The sequence below is a fragment of the Ranitomeya variabilis genome, chromosome 2 (assembly GCF_051348905.1).
Source record: "Ranitomeya variabilis isolate aRanVar5 chromosome 2, aRanVar5.hap1, whole genome shotgun sequence".
NCBI lineage: Eukaryota > Metazoa > Chordata > Amphibia > Anura > Dendrobatidae > Ranitomeya > Ranitomeya variabilis.
Window position 1 is genome coordinate 268,042,673 of NC_135233.1, and position 17,464 is coordinate 268,060,136.

General features: G+C 42.7%; 1 protein-coding gene and 1 long non-coding RNA gene across 5 annotated transcripts in view; one reads left to right on the top strand and one right to left on the bottom strand.

The window, feature by feature from the left end:
• LOC143805492 (uncharacterized) overlaps window positions 1-3,108 on the bottom strand; it is a 55,447-nt gene extending 52,339 nt beyond the window's left edge. The window contains exon 1 of the long non-coding RNA XR_013221259.1: window positions 3,038-3,108. This is a non-coding gene — a long non-coding RNA (uncharacterized LOC143805492). The remainder of the gene's footprint in view (window positions 1-3,037) is intronic.
• Window positions 1-17,464, top strand: part of STARD8 (StAR related lipid transfer domain containing 8) — a 233,389-nt gene that overhangs the window by 174,971 nt on the left and 40,954 nt on the right. The gene's annotated exons all lie outside the window — the stretch shown is intronic.

Consider the following 17,464-nt stretch of genomic DNA (forward strand, 5'->3'; position numbering starts at 1 on the left):
CACCGCCGCCACAAAAAAAGTTACATGTAACCTTTTTTTTTGTGCGTCGGAACCGCCATTTTCGACTGCGCATGTGCGGCCGAAACTCCGCCCCCTCCTCCCCGGACCTTACAATGAAGCAGCGGAAGCGTCTTAAGACTGCTTCCGCTGCCAACGTCGGGCATTTTCTTCACAGTGTGCGTCGGTACGTCGGGCCGACTCAGTGCGACGGCCCCGTACCGACGCTAGTGTGAAAATAGCCTAAGTTGTACCCTACTTTTACGTTGATGACCTATCCTTATGTCTGATCTGTCAGGGTCCGACACCCGGCAGCCCCCCGCCGATCAGCTGTTATCGGTGTCGACGGTGGCTGGAAGTACTCGTCTGCTGAGTTGCTCCATCTTCTGCTAATGGCCGAGGCTTGGTACTGCACATCCACCTCCTATTTAAATCAATAGGGGGTGCCGGGTGTTGGACCCCGGCTGATCAGACATTGATGACCTATCCTGAGGATAGGTCATCAATGATAAAGAAGAGGACAACTTCTTTAACTGTGCTTAAGTTCAGTCTTTTTGAACCTCTTTCCACTGGTTTTGCCTCTCAGTATTGTATATGCAGCGCCCCAGAGTCCTGGTCGTTGCAGTAATGTCGCTCTTCCACCAGGGGGAGTGCTATTACGTCTGATGGTACTAAAGGAGTCCATCTTTCCAGGTATCACAAAACAGACCCCACACTTCACACTCCAGTCCACCAGGGGGAGTCTTGTTTCTATCTATTAGGACACTCCTCACACTCGGGTAAAACTGGTGGGCTGGATAGAAAGTTAGGGAGAAGCTGACTGGGCTCGGCCCAGGCAAGACCTGTCAGGCAGACAGGGGGAGAGGAGGAACATCTGAGCTGCAGACAGAGGGTCCCTGTCAGGGGTGGGATCCTGACAGAGGCCTGGCATGAGACAGAAAGACACGGAGCTGAGCCTGCCCCACATGCGGCAGCATCCTAAGGAAGGACAAGAAAGGAATTGTGTTGCAGGGAGTGAGAAACAAAGTCACAGCACAAGGAGACAACACCAGAAGGAGTTCTGTCCTATAAGAGGCTGCCTCCTTCTGAGGCGCATAGCCGGTGGCCGGAATACCGAAGGAGTAATTGACTCTACGCATTGCTTCAAAGACCGGCAGGACAGTCAATTCCAAGTTGGCTGCCGACCTTAAAACCTAAGAAGACACAGTGGCAAATTGTGGGGGTCAGGGCGTCTCTAGGGTCCCTATAAACAAGCCTCAGGCCATCAGTCATATGGGTATGTCCTATCCATACCATCTGGGGGACAGAGAGGAAGAAATAACATCTAGAACATCTACAAAGGTTGTGAGGACTATCCCGTGGTGCTCAGCAGGGAGTTACTACAACACACAGGCGCTAGTAGGAAGGCTACTGATTTCCACCTGGATAAGAGAACTGTGGATTTGCCTTCGGACCGGCCGGACTCTGCCTGCCCTGTGATCTGTACTCTGGACTGCGGATGCTGAAGTCTTCAGTAAAGGGTAAAGAGACTGCAACCTTTGTGTCCTCGTTATTCACTGCGCCTTACATCGTCCAGCATCACTAGCTACACATCTGGGAAGCCCTGGGGACATACTTCACCTGTGGGAAGGTATATCATCTAGCTGCCATTCCATCACCCCAGTGGTCCCCTAAGCAGCGTCGGTCACCCTGACCAAGTACCACAGGTGGCGTCACGAACACTAGACAAACTACACCTTTAATTGGACGCCCCTCAAAAGGGCCACGGACCAGGTCAGGCCACCGTGACATCCCCCGAACCGAAGGACCCGGTACCGAGTACCCCATTGCCCTTAACGTGGGGGAGCTCCATATTTAATGTAAAAAAAGCATTTACCAATAGGCAGTCGTTTAATAGGATGTTTACAGGCAGACCATGGCTACTGGAGCTCACTGAATGATCTATAATAGATCACTGTGGATAGGCTGTCATGGCTCTTGACTGTGTTTATTTAGGCTGCACACTCAGCCTTACAGGATCTGTGGACTCAGGTCATGTGACCCTTATGACATCACAGGTCCTAATGCGTGCCCGGAGCGATAAGTCACTGAGTGGCAGATGTAAGCACTGACTGACCTCCGGCTTGGCACTAATGTACTTCAGAGCTGGCTATCAGTCAGTGCTGGGGTGTGGTTACAGCTGTCACTCCCTGTGCTGTGAGCACCCGCAGGGCTGTTGAGTCAGTATAAAATGGAACGACTCCTAAAATATACAGCATAATAAATTGGGTTCAGTAGTTCAGTGCAGGATGTGATGAATATTTTTTTCATGATTTGGGTAAGTTACTTATGAAATGTCCTATAAATGTCTGTTCTGTTCCTGATTTAAGGGCCTCGGCTTTTAGTTGAGATGAATCTGTGCTGCACTTTATGTACCTGCTCAGCAGTGACCAGTGCTGTGGAGTCTGAGTCGGGAGTCAAGGACATTGAGAAGTCAGTCTGAGTTGGTGGGTTAGCTTACGACTCCACAGCCCTGGGCAGTGACTGTCAATACTCTGGGCACCCCTCTATGACTGAAAGCCGGCTGCTCCTTCAAAAAATAAAGTTCAATTTCAGCTGGTGCTGCACTTTTAGTACAGTGGTCAGGCACCTTCATAACACTTAACCTGCAGATTAACCCTATATCTACAGGTTAATAGCGATATTAGACATGACAGATTCTCGCGAAGATCCTCCATGACCCTTCCTCAGCTAGCTCTATTCTAGCTCCAGGGCATTATTTCTATCATCTGATGCTCAGGACTGAACTGCATGTTCCTGATGAAGTCGCATGAACACTTTGCAAAGTTGCGGTGTTACATCCCTGTCCCTTTAGTTCATACGCCTTTTACTACATGATAATGTCCTGCTGGCCGTAGAAACCGCTGATTGACAGTGCATGATGTTATTTAGTCTGTGATCTACAAGTAACTCCTAGTTGTACTCCCACCAACAATATGATGCCCGCATCTTGTCAGTGCCCAGGTACGTAACTTTTCATTTCTCCACATTTGAGCCTTACCTGCTCAAACACTGTCCAAATCAGGCTTTAACTTGTGAACATCCTCCATAGACTGCGCTATACTACTGTATGTAGCTTGTTGTCATCTGCAAAAATAGAAACAACACTATTCATCCCGTCTTCTATATAATTAATAAATGAGTTGAATAATAGCAGATCCAGCAATGAACCTGAGAGTTCACCACTTATACCCAGAGACCATCCAGAATAGCCGTAATTCATCACAACTCTCTCGGTGCGAGCCTTGAGCCAATTTTCTATCCAAGTACAAACCTTACTTTCTAAGCCAATATAAATTTACCCTTTAGTTGTTTATGCGGGGCAGAATCAAATTCCATTGAAAAATACCAAACACAATAAACACAGATACCCTTTTGTCCATCTTTCTACTTACCTCTTCTTAAAGGGAATCTGTCACCACTTTTTTGGGATATCAGGTAAAAATATCATTCAATTCAGTGTCTCCTACGCATTATACAAGTACTTTGGATAACGCTTAACTCCCCACCTAAGATCCATAAATGCTGTTTTTGTTCCTCCCGCGGTGTATGTAACTATCCTCGGTCCAATGGGCGGGGCGTATTGTCCATCTCCACCCCCTGCTTGGATTGCTGTAAGTTTTATTTTCTGTGAATATCACAGATCGCGTGTAGTTACCGCGCGTGCGCATTCAAATTGCCTCTCGCGCGTGCGCAGTATACTTTGCCCAACTGTGGGCAAAGCATAAAATCATTATTGTGCATGCGCTGGCATACACCATGGCTTTCTATGGCCCAGAAGTATACAGAACGCAATTGCATATGCCGGCGCATGCGCAATACTGTTTTTCGGCTTTGCCCACAGATACGAGGTATCAAAAGTACTTGTATAATGCATAGGAGACACTGATTCGAACGATATTTTTACTTGATATCCCAAAAATGTGGTGACAGATTCCCTTTAAATCCTGAAACCCAATCAAGACAAATTGACAACTTCTGTCCTTGGTAAGACCGTGCTATCACTTATTTTTTACCACATACACTTGTAGATGGTCCCACAATGGATATTAAGCTTACTGCTCTATGATTACCAGGATAGACCTTAAGCTCTTTTTAAAAATGGCACAAAGGTACTGTGGTGACCAGTCACTTGGTACAATACCGGGCAGTAGCGTCTCTAACAATTATGTACAGGGGCCCAGCAATACCGGAGTTCCTTAAGTCTTGAATGCAGCCCATCAGTGCCTGGAGCCTTGATCACATAAATGTTATTTAACTTTGCTTAAATCTATGTTTATCCAACTGAGTATATGAGATGTTATATTAAGAGCATCAGGAGTGAAAGCATGGCATATGCCATTTCCAAAGCTGAAGATAACAATAATAATAATCTTTATTTTTATATAGCGCTAACCTATTCCACAGCGCTTTACAGATTGCACACATTATCATTGCTGTACCTGATGGGGATCACAATCTAAATTCCCTATCAGTATGTCTTTGGAGTGTGGGAGGAAAGTGGAGAACCCAGAGAAAACCCACGCAAACACAGGGAGAACATACAAACTCCTTGCAGATGTTGTCCTTGGCGCTGCCCATCTCATGTAAACCTAGTGACCAACTCCCCAATACCGTTATTCAGGAGACTCACCTGTGCGGATCTTAGTTTTTCTGTTTATAGTTAGGTACATAGGTTGAAAAAAGACCTAGGTCCATCAAGTTCAGCCTTTCTCCACCAATTATCCATTGCGTTATTTTAAAGAACTTGGACTGTTTTGGTCGATTCTAAAGAGATGTGAAGTCCTAATGAATGATTTGCCTTTTTTATGCTTTTTTGGATCCAATTCTGGTTTTGGAAAAAAAAAAAAGAATGTTTCCTTAGGCTAGGTTCACATGATGCTTGTTTTTTGTTCATGTAATTTTTACTTAAAAAGCCACTGAGTTGTTGAGCAGGGAAAATTGTATCACTTTTTGCCCAATTGACTATAATGAAGAATAATTGCACTGCACTGAAAATAAATTAATTTCTAGGAGTATAGCAGCCAAAACGAAGTACTGAATCACAACTGAAACTGCCACAGATTGCCAGGACACTGGTATCTCTAGGTCCTCCCCTGGCCAAGAGCTGAATGGGCTGGCAAGTTGTGGTACGTTAGCCCTGCAGCTGCACTCAGGTTGATGACACTGTCTTGGCAATCTTCAGGTATCAGTGTTATAGATGTGAATGGAACAGTAGGGGAAAAATGTGACCTGCTGCTCCATTCTATTTCTCTTGGTCACAGGGGAGAATATTGGACACAAATGCCCTATTTTGGCTATAAGTGGATTTCTCGAAACTGGCATCCACAATGGTCGAACAGTTATTGCCTATCCAGTGGATAGGTGCAAACTTATTTAGGATGTGATACTATTTTAAAAGGTTCTCCAAACTGGCAGTCCCTAGTCAAATAGAGCTGAGACACAAATGTTCGCTGGGATGTAGAGTTACCGCTGCAATGGTCCGATGCCAAGAGAGTATGTTGCCAGTCCATAATGTAAATCCTAGGACGATTTTCTGATTGCCATCTGTGCTATATGTTATTGTTGTATTTATTTTACTTGCTTACCGGTATATATCGCCATTAATGCTTTACAGACATTATTAGCACTGACCTCATTGGGGCTCACAATCTAGATTGCCTATAAGTATGTGTTTGGAGTGTGGGAGGAAACTCAAGCAGACACGGGGAGAACATACAAACTCCTTACAGATGTTGTCCTTGGTGGGATTTCAGCTCAAGACCCCAGTGCTGCACGGCAATAGTGCTAACCACTGAGCCACCGTGCTGCCCATACTTTTAGGTTAATTTGAATGGGCATCCATGTGATGTATGAGCATCCGAGTTCAGCTGGAACTGCCCTTTGCACATCATGTTTGATTAGGGCTTACAGAGAACGTTCTATACGGTTATGAACACACAACGTCTTCTAGACGCCTTGTTGAGTTTTCAAGCAGAAAATGCTTAAGGAAACTGCCGAACGTGTTTTTCCTGCAGCATCTTTTTTTGGCATACTCCAGTTCTACATTATTCATGGAATAGCGAGTAGCTTCCATGCAGCAGCTACCTAAAAAATGGTCAGATCAGTTCTTTGAACTGCTTTATGGTTTTCATAGCCTGAAGCGATAAAAAACTAAGTGTGAACATATGCACAGCAAGTCTTTTTGACATTGCAGTGCATGGTAATTTTTTTTGTTAGAACGTCTTAAACACTTTGTCAGGTGAGTTTCGGAGTGGAACCACCTGAAAGACGTGGTGTGCACATAGCCTTATGTTTTTGTTTTTTTTTCTTTTTGTTTTTTTTTAAAGAGAAGCCATCATCAGAAATGACTTATTGTATAAATAAAGTTGTTTTTTTTTGTTAAATTTGCAATATTTGTTATTAATGTTATTTTTTTTCCAATATCACATCTTGCACTTTTTCACACATGGGCCTCTTTACTCATACTTCCTGTTTCAGGAAGAGTTTTTAGCAAGGTTCCTTATCAGCGGAGGAATGATTTTCTTTTTGTTAAAGATGTTTATTTCTATATTTGAACATAAACAGTAGACACACAGACACGAGCGAGAATAAACTTATCCTTTTTTATTTATTTATTTTTTTAAATCATTATTCCCTTCCTTTTAAACTATGGTAAGCCCCATCCAGAGAAAGTGAGGGTATGTGTCCACGTTCAGGATTGCATCAGTATTTGGTCAGTATTTTACATCAGTATTTGTAAGCCAAAACCAGGAGTGGAACAATTAGAGGAAAAGTATAATAGAAACATGTGCACCACTTCTGCATTTATCACCCACTCCTGGTTTTGGCTTACAAATACTGATGTAAAATCCTGACCAAATCCTGATGCAATCCTGAACGTGGACACATACCCTGAGAGAACACCACCCAAATAAAAACCCATCAATCAATAATTTTGCTAATCTTTCCAAAACTCTTTTTTTTCTTACAGTAATAACTTTACTAATGCTCCTTATCTCAGATATTAATATTTTGCAACATATAACCTAGCTTAAAATCTTGTTTCCAAGCATAAAAAAGGGTATTTCTACAAGTTGTCCATTTCTTAGCAATAGCTGCTCTTGCAAATAGTAGCCGTAAAGATGAATGGACATTATCCAGTTAAGACAATCATAATAAAATGTTGCTTTATACATCTATTATGTAAACTGGGCACAGAACGAGTAAGTACACTTGAAGTACGGTAATATGGACTTTTTGTGTAATGAAACATTGTGTGCATATGGACTCGAGCAATAGATTTTGGCCGGTGCATTGGAGTTTTTGTCTTGTTTCACCAGTAACTCTGCAAAATAGTTTTTGGCTTAGGTAGACGGATATTAGATCTTGGGACGCAATATAAACCTGCCAATTTTTGTGGAGCTGGAATGGCCAACCATCTAATGTGTAGGGGCGTTTCCTGACTATTCCCTGATGCTAAATGTCAGAGGAGAAAAGTGTTGGCAGCCACAAACCTCCATCATTTCATCGAGAACACAAGGGCGGAAAAATAGCTGTCAGTTGAGTGCGTCTTTGTCCTACAGCATAGTGGATTTTCTGCTCTGGTTTACTGAGCCAACATATTGCATGAGATTTTAAGAAATCTCTCAAATACATTGTGAAATATATCTGCACATAAATTGACAGGAGCTTTCAATTGAATTTCATCTATTGCAATGCAAAGGGGTAAAGTGTCGCTTCTCCCACTACTTTCCCTCAATGATCTCTGCAGGCGGTCTGCAGTTGAGAAGTTGTTTGGGAACATAGCCGCAAGGTCGCAATTTGACTCGTACTAGCAGCACCATAGGCGTATATGGAGTTGTATAAAGGGTTATCCGCTATCTTTGAGAAGGGATATCTTGCTAATTGTTGGGGGTCCATCACTAAGACCCACAGCAATCCCGATATGGAAGCTTTGCAACTCGCAAATATAAGGCTCTTCAGCTCCATCTTAACTGGAGTGGAGGTCCATATACTTGCCCTCTGCTCCATTCACTCTCTATAGGACTTCTGGAAATATACAAGGTCAGACTACCCCCTTCCCCTGTAATCAACAAGATATCTCCTATCCTATGTGATTGTGTTTTTTGAAGCTTGACTCAACCAAGCATTCAAGTGCGATGTATGGAAAGACGTGGAGCCTTTTGGGTCAGGGGAACCACAATCTGGCTCTGAAATGTGTCTGTAGCAGTGGTGAGCTTCTAGTACCACCATACTGTTGTGTGAATTAGCCTTAAGGTGTTTGGCCAATTATTGGCTTTGATCCAGGTGGTTTGTTCTGATTTTGATCCCCGCACGAACACAGGTGACCGTTGGGGATGCATTGTAGAGTGTCGGCGGGTCCTCTTGTGCTTCTCCATGCATACAGACATTTTGTCCTCATTTGTAGGAAGTAGTTTAGCCCATCGGTACAGTACTTATAAGTGATGCTCTCATAATTGATTGACTCAGGTTAAAATGCATTAATGGCTAATGAGAGAAAAGCATTATTGATGATTAATTATTAAAATACTTTCCAAGAATTTACCATAAATGAATTTATTTGAGGATATCTGCACTGGACCTGTAGCCAGTCTCTCACTGGCCTGAGATGGCGGATAAAATTTTAAAATAGAAGAAATATGACATTTCTAGAAGATTGACAAGTTATAAATATGTTGACCTGTGTATCTGTGAGCAATGTGAATCGGTTATTTATGTAAGATCAGTTTAGTTTTATATTTGTTTGCCACGGCAAGGTTACATTTACTGCTCACTGTAGGTGCACATTGTGTTTTTGGCTACCGTGTCGAGCACATAGGCTCGTGACAGTCTGGATGAATGCCTTGGTATCCACCTACCATAAGATCTCACTATGCATTGATGTGGATTATATGAATCCTGTTGTGCTTTTATATACATGTACAGTTAAAGGTAACCTGTCAGAAGGATTGTGCTGAGTAACCTACAGACAGTGTCAGGTCAGCGCCATTATACTGATTAAAATGATACCTTGGTTGATGAAATCTGTCTTGTTGTTGTTTAATGTTTATTTTCAGTTTTGAGTTAATGATGTGCTCCGGGGCAGCCTGTGGGGGTCTTCATGTGGTGCTCTGATTAGGTATCCATCTGTTTGGCGTCTGACAGGTCACTAATCCCTCAGTGTCGTGCCTGCTAGTTTGCATAATAAATATTTGTACATAAAAATAAAAATAAAAAAAACTCACGTCTGCATGCAGGTGTCTGCCATGGCGCCTGCTCTGCAGCATAATTGCATGCTCCCTGTCCCAATAATACACGTTCTTGATGTTTATTCAGCCAGTCTGCATTATGGATACCTAATCAGAGCACCACATGAAGGGCGCCGCCCTGGAGCACGATCATATCATTAACTGAAAACTGAAAATAAAGATTAAACAACAACCACAAGACGGATTTCGTCACCCACAGTATTATTGTAATCAGTATAACGGCGCCGACCTGACACTGTCTGTAGGTTACTGTGCACAATCCTGCTGACAGGTTCCCTTTGAAATGGTATGAAGACCCATACGAGCCAAACAGAGGCCTGATGGACACTTTTCGCTTCTGTCTAGTTAATGGGAACATTATAATATATGCAGTGAGCATTTCCCGGCTTATACATCCAGCTAAGTGCACAAATGTAGTGGGCACTTATCTTAAGATTGATAGATTGACCTTTTGAAGTTGGTGAAAGAAAAGTGCAAGTAACTTGTTAAGACTGTAAGCAGTTTCTACATATGACCCATTCTGAAATAGAGATAAGTATGATTATGAAATTGTATTTTCAGTACTTCTATAATTATGCTCAGATTCTGGCTAGGTACTACACAAATTTTTTCCGTACTTCTGCTGTTCCAGTGGATCCAGACGCATAGCTAGGGTTTTGGTTCGGGGGGGCGAAAATTCTGAGTGGGCTCCTAACCAGGTAACCTTGATTACAACTTGGTGACACCCCCTATTAGTGGAGGAGAACCTCAGCAGATGACTGTTACTGAAGATTATCTCTACATAGAGACCATTATGGATATTATCGCCATATGGTCAGTGGTAGATACCAGCCCTACAGAACATATAAGAGATCACAGCTCACAGTTACAGATAATGTCTTACCGCTGACATCCTTTCTGATGGAATCTTTCATTTTTCCCGTCTTTTCCATCTGGCCCGGACCGACATGACAACTTCTTCCAGCCACAACTCGTCTGCAGAGAATACAACAAAGACACATTTCACTTTTCATACTCCAGCCCCAACAACATCTATTCCCAACCTGCACAAACTTCTTATCCTGCTGATACCCCAATACTGAGCCACTGCTGCCGTATGTGTCCCTATTACTGCACCTGATACGGCAGCAGCGGCTCAGTATTGGGGTATCGAGGGCAGTAATAGGGTCACATACGGCAGCAGCGGCTCAGGATTGGCGTATGTGTCCCTATCACATGTCCCCTGCAGACTGTGAGCCCTCGCGGGCAGAGTCCTCCCTCCTTATGTACCCGTATGCCTTGTTTTTTTGCTCGTGTTTAATGTATTTGTCTATATTTGCCCCGTATTTCACATGTAAAGCGCCGTGGAATAAATGGCGCTATAAAAATGTATAATAAAAATATTACTGCACCTGATACCCCAATACTGAGCCGCTGCTGCCATATGTGTCCCTATTACTGCACCTGCTGTGTGGTTCTGTGCCCTCTAAAATTCTAAAGCACCCCTCTATAATATAGTAATGCCAGGTGCAAGTGCCCTAGAAAACAGTGCCCATATTTTGCCCCTAGAAAGTAATATTGCCCTGTGTGCCCCTTTGATAGCCACTGTAACCTGAGTTCCCCTATAACAATAAGTGCCCACTTTACATTTAATAATGTCCCAAGTCTGCCCCCTGTACAGCTCCCCTATACACAGTATGATGCTCTTATCACAGTATAATGCCCCCTCACTGTATAGTACCACCCACACACTATACTGACTCCTTAGTAGCCCCCAAACTGTTTGATGGCTCCAACAATGTATGACCCCCTCACTGTAATCTCCATACTGTATGATGGCCCCCTAGATGGCCTCCATATACAGTAGCATAATGAGCCACATGGTCCACAATATAGTATGATGCACTCCCCATAGGCAGACTCTATAGCATACGGCAGCCCCCATAGGCAGACACTGTAATAAGGCAGTACCCCCACATAGGCAGACCCTGTAATAAGGCGGCAGACCCTGTAATAAGGCAGCCCCCCATATTCAGACCCTGTAATAAGGCAGCACCCCCATAGTCAGACCCTGTAATGAGGCAGCACCCCTATAGGCAGACCCTGTAATAAGGCAGCACCCCTATAGGCAGACCCTGTAATAAGGCAGCACCCCCATAGTCAGACCCTGTAATGAGGCAGCCCCCCCATAGGCAGACCCTGTAATAAGGCAGCACCCCCATAGTCAAACCCTGTAATGAGGCAGCACCCCCATAGGCAGACCCTGTAATGAGGCAGCCCCCATAGTCAGACCCTGTAATAAGGCAGCCCCCATAGTCAGACCCTGTAATAAGGCAGCCCCCACAGTCAGACCCTGTAATAAGGCAGACACTATAATAAGGCAGCAGGACCCATTAAAAAAATAAAATAAATACCTCTCTTCTTCCTTGTTCCTGCGCTGCTCCGGCTGATCTCCTGACAGCGGGCGCCGGTCAGTGACGTCATTGCTCCCGCTGTCAGTGTTGGCGACTTCAGACGCCGACACTGACAGGGGGATGATGGGAGAAGGAGCGTAGCGCTCCTTCTCCCATCAATGCGATCAGCTATATCGGCTAAATGCCGGTACAGCTGATCTTCCGGTGACTGCGGGGGGCCCACTGCTGGCACCGTGCCCCTCGGCCTACTCAAGGGCCCCATAGCGGCAGAGCAGGGAGATTGATTCTCCCTGCTCTGCCGCAGAATGTAACTGTATCGGCACGCTGTGCGCGCCAATACAGTTACAGTAGCGTAGCTCCAGGTGGGCCCCCTCAGAGCACCCAGACCCGGGGCGCCCGCCCCCTCTGCCCCCCCGATAGCTACGCTACTGAGTGCATCTTAAAAAAACCTGCAAAAATAATGCAATGCTCAAACTGGCCCGCGGTTCTCCTGACCCGAGTGTGATCACTTACTGATTCTCTTAAAAGGAGTTAATCTGTAGCAGCTGCTAAATGGTGAATGGAGTCATGGTCTTCCGCCTGGTACTTTGTTTCCCGCTAGTCACTGCTGGAGGTAATGGATGATTGGTTGGGTACTGGGTATTGGGTGCCAGCCCACCTTTCTGATATTGTTGACCTGACCTAAGTATAGGCAAAAAAGTGTTGGACTACCCTTTTAAAGGATATGTAGCGGCATTTTCCATGCTTTGAATTTATTGTATGCTGTGAGAAAGTGGAGACCTGGGACCTGATTGCATAACCTACCTGTTTTGGTGATGAAAGCTTTTAATTCAAGCATCTTCTGATTCTTACATTTCTTTTTTATTGACATTGCACATTTAGATTGTGACAGAGGCTCACTCTATATGTTAGATGATGTATCGTATGTACCATGGGACAGAATCTGTAATAATGCATACAATTGGAAGCTTTATGGTAACCCTAAAGCCATCAAGAGCTTTTCTCATCATTTCCATTGATCAGAAGAGCGAGAGGACCATAAAGTGATGGCCAAGAGTTTTTAGACTGACCATGTTTGTTGCTTCTTAGATCTTTCAGTCAGATGTTTCTGAAGTACAATTATCAGCATTTTAAAACTTGTATTGACAAATACATCCAGATTATGCAAAACCTCAAAATTTACAGTGTTGATCCTTTCTTTTCTAGACCTCTGCTATTCGCCCTGGCATGTTGGATATCCAATTCTGGGCCAAACCCATCTTGTCTAATCCGTACTTGAAGTTTATCACAATTTCAGTTTTGTTTGTTCACCTGCTTTTTAGGGCTGACCAGTGGAATTGGGATTTGGGGAGTTTTCTGGACAGAAGCCAAAATATATATATATATATATATATATATATATATATATATATATATATATATATATATATATATATATATATATATATATATATATATATATATATATATATATGTGTATATATATATATATATGTGTGTATATATATGTATATATATATATATATATATATATATATATAAAAATTTTTACCTCGTCACTTTGTTACCAATTTTGCCGTGTGACGTGCTGCTCCATCATGTTGGAAAAGGCTTTGTTTGTCACCCAATTGGTCCTGGATCGTTGGGAGCAGTTGTACTTGGAGGATGTTTATATCCATTCTTTATTCATGGCAGTAAAGACTGTCATGAAAAGCCCCCACACCTGAGTGGTCTCAGGATGCTTTACTGTTGGCATAACACAGGACTCGTGGTAGCGCTCATCTTTTCTTCTCCTGCCATTCTTGCAGTCTGAAGGGAAATCTGTGGTCAATCCTCAAAAAGCAGGTGGACAAACAAACACAAATATTGTGATAAACTCCAATTATTGATCAGGGAAGACAGTGTTTTATTCATTTAGGATTTCTCCCAGAAGCTGATATCCGGCTGCCACAGTGAAATGCATAAGCCTTGAAAAATAAGGGTAAACACTGTAAACATCAAGTTTTTCCATAAACTTGATGCATTTCTCAATATAAGTTTAAAACCTTATTAAATGCTGATAATTGTACAGAAACATGTGACTAAAAGATCTAAAACCACTGATGCTGCAATCTTTGTCAATACCAAAATTTGTGTCCATCTCAATACTTTGGCCACAACTGTGTGATAGTGCTGATTAGGTTCTGACTAAGAACACTTATTGTGTTCGAAACGCGTCAATTTTGTTCTCTTCTCTATGTGATGACTTTATTAATGGATTTTTTTTCTTCTAACAGAGGTGTTTTACTTATACATCTATTTCTCTTTCCACTGAAAGAATGCTGGATTTTCTCTTTTTTTTTTCCCCCCTGCAAATCCCTTGATGCCGTACAGAATCCATGCACCTATGCCTTGATGAGCTGGCTTTTCTCCTACTTCTTCTGTAACAGCACCTCCTTACATGTAATTGTACTACAAGAAATGTACCATATGTAGGTTCTGGCCCCAAGGACCTGCACAAATCGTCTGAGTTGTGAGTTCTTCCATTTATGTAGCCATGCGTGCCTCTGCTGCTGAAATGGAAGAACCTTCACTTGGGTGATTTGTGCAGGTCCTTGGGGCCAGAACCCCTTCTTACATTTCTTGTGGTACAATTTTAAGCTCTGTTATTAGTGTTCAAGGCTTCACCTGCCAGTCTTGTTGTCCCAGAATATCTACCCTGTTCACCTGTCAATCAATCCCCGTGTGATAATCCCGTCATTCCTATACTCTCACTATACATAGACAAGCCTCGTTGAATCTATGCCTGTAATAGTTGCAGCTTTGCCTGAACTTTTGAAAAGAAAATCTGCAAGGATCTAATGATTTTCTATGTACTAAGTGTGCTCCAATGAAATGGACTTTAATGTATATGGCTTTCCATTAGTGGCATTAATAACCCGTGACATGCCAAGAAAGCTGCCGACTGTTGGCTGCAAGCCATTGATGTCAATGTATATTATCACACTTGACTACGACTAACATTAAGCAATCAAACTAAGCTAACTTCAACAGTAGGCTCCTATGCACATAAATACTCCATGTGAGCGATGAAAAGCCGTAGGAATAATATAGACAAGTGTTGATGGCTCCCTAAATGAACTATCTGTGGTGAGTATCGCTGTCAAAAAGATTTCGAGGTCTACATAGTTGAAGAGGTCCTGTCACTGGGTCAAAAGTGGCTAGATGTTGCTCTTATTCTTTTCCATTTTCCCCTGAGTATTCCGTTTTTTAATTATTTTTAAATTCACCATATTGTTTCAGAGATGCAGCCTTTTTATTTAGTACCTAATTTTTATTGTCCTTACCAAGGGGGCATTGTTCACGGGGTAATAATGCAAAGCATCCAAAAGGCACTTCTCCACCCCCCAGCCCACAGAGAATCCCGTGAGCAACGCCCCCTTGGTGAAGATGAAGAAAATTAGCATCAAATAGGCTCATATCTAAAGAGCAATGTGGCACTGGTGGATTTAAAGATACACTGGTGTGGCACTGGTGGATACAGCTTGTAATAGTGGCTGCAGAGTGGAATCAAACAAACAATTTTTTTATTTTGCTTCTAAGTTACGGAGTTATTAGCAATCAAAGTTTTTGGCACTTAATGAGTTAAGTACAAGTAGATGTTAGCAGATAGAAACTCCTACTACAGGGAGAATAAGGACATGCCTCCAGTGAAATCTATCTGATAACACCCACTCAGATTAAATAAGGGGTTAACCTATTAGGTGACAAATACTTTGATTGCTAACATCTCCACAACAGAGTTGAAATAAACAAAAAACATTTTATTCCACTGTTTCATCGTGTATCAAGATCAACTTGGGAAATTTGGTGAAAGGTCCCCTTTAAAAATCCTATTTAATTTTTTTTATTTAAGGGGATCACTGGGAATAGAACAAGAGTAAAAACTGGCCATTTTTGACTAGGTGACAGGTCTTTTATTACATATGGCAACTTCAATAAATATAGAACTAGTCTGAACTGGTGCATAACCCAAAAAAAACTTACATAGCAAATAGATAAATGGCTGCACTCAATTGTACTAAAGCAAATGAATGTGTGATACATGAAATGTGAATAGCATAATGGCTTGTGAAATCTATGAAAAAACACGAGATGCTTAGCACAAAATTTGGCCAAAAAATGTGAGCCCATCCACCAACGTCAAGGTAATCTCAAGAATCAGATGGGTCCCTGACCTAACTGCCTAGTGTGAACACTTACCTCTAGCTAATGTCATGGTAAAGCCTACATTTACAGGAAGGTTGGAACCAAATGTGTTTGGATGTAATTAAAATCACAGCATGGTTCCGACCTTCCTATAAATACAGGTTTTACCATGACATTAGCCAGAGGTAAGTGTTCACACTAGGCAGTTAGGTCAGGGACCCATCCGATTCTTGAGATTACCTTGACGTTGGTGGATGAGCTCACATTTTTTTGGCCAAATTTTGTGCTAAGCGTCTCATGTGTTGTTTTTTTTTCTTAGGCTAGGTTCACATTGCGTTAATGTGTGCACGCTAACGGACAGCGTTGCACGGCGAAAATGTCACAATTAACGCCGTGCAACGGGTCCGTTAGCGCACCCATTGACAGCAATGTGAAGTTTCCCTGTAGCGCATCACTAGCGCGTGCCTTTTTCGGCTCGCGCTAGCGATGTGCTGTTCTTCTGCTTGCAGCGTCCGCGGCGCGCCCGAGGTCCGTTCCCCGCTCTCGCAGATCGGGGATCTGCGAGAGCGGGGACGTTAACGCGACCCCTAATGCGGCCCCTAAATAAACATTGCGTTAGGGCAATCCGTTTAGCGCTAGTGGATTGCGCTAACGCAATGTGAACCTAGCCATCGATCTCACAAGCCATTATGCTATTCACATTTCATGTATCACACATTCATTTGCTTTAGTACAATTGAGTGCAGCCATTTATCTATTTGCAACTTCATTAAATGTCACTTATTAAAGCAGATTGTGCCCGTTAATTTTAGAATGTTCTAGTCTTCCTCGTCTGTTCAGACTGCAATTCTGTGGCAGAAACAAGGAAGATGACTTTGGATTTTTACTGTGAATTCTTTTGCCAATCCAATACACAGATTTTTCCACATAAAAACTCATTGTGGATGTACCCTTTTTTTCCAGGACACAGGAGTAATTTATGCCCAGATGGACCCAAAACATATTTTCACTTGAGCCATCCCTCCACAAACTACGATGATGATTTTAGTTTGTTTGTGTTGGAAAAAGTCTTTGACCTACCGCTTACTACCTTGTGGCAGTAAATAATTATTTCAGATTTCAGCCCTGAAGCCTTTAGAATTATTAATGCAGCCCTGGACTAGATTGATACTGCTGCACTGGATTTTTTCAAGTTTAATAATTAAGGTATATATTTTTTGTAGCTAAATAGATGAAATTCTACCTATTTTATCCCGATTTGTTGCAGTTCTTGTTATTGGGAGTCACGAATGAAAACCGTTTTTCTTTTCAAGGATAATTATAGGGTACATGTATAAAGGGACTTTCTATCCTAAAAATACGGATTGTTGTTCTCTGAATAATTGTCCTGTAAGATACAGTAGCATGTACTGTTGAGCTGGTGGGTTCATGGTGTGCCCTTTCCACATGGAGAAAGAGGGCATTGTATGGCTCATATTTTTAGGTTCTCTTTGGAATTGGAATGCATTACCCCACAATGGACCATTAATACTTCTAGTGTGCGCTTCCCTGCACTCCCCTCTTAGCTGACGTCTTTGCCTGTTTATGTGGGAATCT